We start from the raw sequence: 3,532 nt of genomic DNA, 5'->3' as shown, positions 1-3,532 counted from the left end.
CCCGGTCACAATATTTCTGGCAAAACATACAAACTTGCTCACTATCCGAAGAAAATGATCAAAGCAAAAACGAGCGCTTCATACTTTGCTAGAAGGCCCGGAATTCACTTAGAATTTAATATATTTCATATTACTAACTTGAAAGGAATACTACACCAGACAGGCGCCCTGTCAAGACTCAAGCTCCGTCTCTCATACCACAAAAAACCGTTCTAAAACATACTTTATTGACGAAGAACATTTTAAATACACTTACAATTTTTAAACATTTAAAAAAAGATTGAAGAGAAAGGCTTTTATCCGGAAAAGTGTATTTAATTTCCTTTCTGTAACGAATATTAAAGATTTATCTGAAAGCATCATCTAATATAAATTGCAAAATTCTAATTATACGAGTTTTTTGTTGAAATTTCGACTTACGTCATTGTACTTTTATATCTTGCTGCATTTTACGAAGAATTTTATATTTAATGAAGTTACCATTTAATTAATGTTTAATTATATGGTCTGATGCTTGTGTTTCCTCAGAGTGCAGCAGTGGGAAATGAACAAATAGCGTGACCTAGTTCTACTGGAAATGGGTCACGCTCGTATTCAAGTGACAAGGAAGTTCCATAATTCAAGAACAATGAATACCTTTAATTTAGAACAACGGCAATATACGAAATCTGTTAATAAATAAAAGATATTCATAATTTTTCAATATCAACAAAAGATTTATTTTACCTACGAATACACATATCCTTATGATAAATCAATTATAAAGCAACTGTACCTGTATCATAACAATTAACATTCTATAAAACAACCAAAATTGAGTTGAAAACGAATACTCAGACGATAAAACACAAATAAAACATTAAAATAACCGAAAAACAGAATCAATCGTAGCCATCAACCGTGTATGAATTTTAACAGGTTTTCAGCTGGTTTGGTTTGAATGCAAAGAGCACAATAAGAGTTGAGCTTTTGTTAGCGGCGAATTCCGATATCCGCACGAAATATATGTTTTACGATCTTCTTGTGTTACAGGGACTTGACGTATGACGGCTCTATTGTTGAGGTAGAAGATTATTGAAAGTACGTTGGTTTATACAGATTTATAATGAGCTGAACTTTGAATATATGCATTTCAGCTATCTGGATCATACGTAACTTTTAAATTGTGCACTTAGGTACTTACAAAAACGTTTATTATGCTTATTAACACAAATTTAAAGCAATTCATTAATTATGTAGTCATTTAATTACATAATAAAATAGTCATCATAACATTCGAATAAAGAGGTTTAGTAAATTTTGCCTTAAATGAATTTAAAAATACTCATTCAAAGAATCCAGCATAAATTGTCTAGTAAATAGTCCGCTGACAACATACCTAACAATCTGGAACATTAAATATACTGTGCTACGGTCGGCCTGAATTCAGACTCACGAATGCCTTGAATTGTATAATGCAAGCTATCTGGTGGAAGCTGTAAATGAGCGGAACAATTCACCTACATAGATCTGTGAGTAATTAAGTTATGCAGTTAAACATGATGGTTTGTGATACACTTTGGAATGCTCAGTAATTGCGTACAAGTAAATTGTGAAGAGCTATGCACATCGCCTGTTTCCCCTGTCTGTAAGTAGTTGAGTAAATGGACAATCTACTAACGAATTAAATTAAAACGATTTTTTTATTTTATGTCATAGCGGGTAACTGAGCTGGTGGTTCACCTGATGGTAAGCGATCACCACCGCCCATGAACATTCGCAAAGGTAGGGCCTCTGCGAATGCGCTGCCCGCTTTTTTGGGGTAAGGGAAAAGGAATGGATTAACGACTGGAAAGAAGGAATGGACTGGGACGGGTGAGGAAAAGGAAACGGGCCTCCGATATTAAATATGCAGTGTTTAGTATTGAATAATGGATACCATTAAATTACAAACACTAACTAGAAGAAGCTTTGCTCCTTATAGAAAATCTGATTTGAAATATATTAAAGTACTCTGCACTTATTCGTTCTAGGCTCTGGTTACTTGATGCAGTAGCACATGAACGGTTCAATAGGCAAAGCTACGTATTGAATAGGTTCAAATATATGGTCAGACGTTTACTGGCCAAAGCCGAATTGCAATCTTCGTGTTCAATACGCTGCCATCATATACCGGATCGGATGTACGTTAGTTAGGTCACGCTCCCGCTATCCGTAAAGCTTGAATCACGTTTTCACTATTTGCTCTGCGCTTTTCGTACTAAGGTACAGATGAAAGAAAATTCTAGAACAATAGAGATATAACACCGTATTGGGTAATGAATATAAAATAGCGCTACATTGCTTTCCATGAAAATTGGCTTTGCATATAGCAATAATCGCTTTTTAACGACCTTTTTACTGTACAAACCAGTTAAATAAGCGCCCAATCTTACAGAATTACTAAACAAAAAAGGGGGCTAATATGAAGTTGAATTATATTAAAACTACCGAATTCCAAGTTTACCCGTATTAAATTTGTAGCATTAGAGGACTCAAGTATTAAAATTATCTCTCAGTATGTATATGACTCATATTAATACTATCTTTGCGTAGCTTCGTCCGCGTAGTTAAAGAAGAAAAATAGACTGTCCTGTGTTTTCTCCGTACAGTTCCCGTTCCCGTGGGATTTACTGAATAAAATCTAGGTATTGTATGTCCTTTCTCGGGTCACAAACTATCTCTGTACCAAATTTTATCCAAACCGATCATTAGTTTAGACGTGAAAAAGAGACAGACAGTCAGTGTTACTCTCGCATTTATAAAATTAGTTAGTAGTTTCGTCAGAATAGGTAGATCTTCCAAATGATAAGAGATTTTACCTTTCAACGGTTTTATCAAGAATCCCCCTGTAAAATTTATAACACAATTCGGATTAGTTATATACATTTATATTCAAAAAAGTATGCTGAACGCGCACTGAAACTCCAACTACAGCTTATGCATTTTATTAATGCACGGCTGTCATCTTAAGGATAGTTTACGTCGGTAACTTCGCTAAACAACTCAGAAGTGGCATAGTAAAAGAAGAGATGCTTATAACTAAAATAAGTTTGGGAAGTTCTTCGAACAACTTCGCTAAACACAAATTGGATTAGCAATGTTTACCTTCACGCGTCTTCGGTTTGATTATATTTAATCGATATTTTTAACGAGATGTATAATTAATAAGAATATTATTCTAGTCTAATTGTAGATATCGTTTAAATTGCTATATTAAATAGTTCTTAGGTCTATATATTATGTATTAATTGATGAAGAAACAGCCACGAATATGTTATGTGTTTATTACTTAAACAAAATGAGTGTAACACATATAAAAATTGAACTATAAAGGCAATAAAAAGATTTATTGTTTAAAAACATAATAAATTGTCTATTAAAAATTCATTTCGCATTTCATTTCATTGAACATAATTAATTAACTGTGATTTTAGTACTTAAGGTATTGAAATTTAGTAATTTACCTTTAAGAGTTTATTTAGTAATTAGTACCACTATAACCAGCAGTTAG

Source organism: Zerene cesonia, chromosome 12 (genome assembly GCF_012273895.1).
Source record: "Zerene cesonia ecotype Mississippi chromosome 12, Zerene_cesonia_1.1, whole genome shotgun sequence".
In the NCBI taxonomy this organism is placed as follows: Eukaryota; Metazoa; Arthropoda; class Insecta; order Lepidoptera; family Pieridae; genus Zerene; species Zerene cesonia.
Note: the sequence above shows the minus strand (reverse complement) of the source record.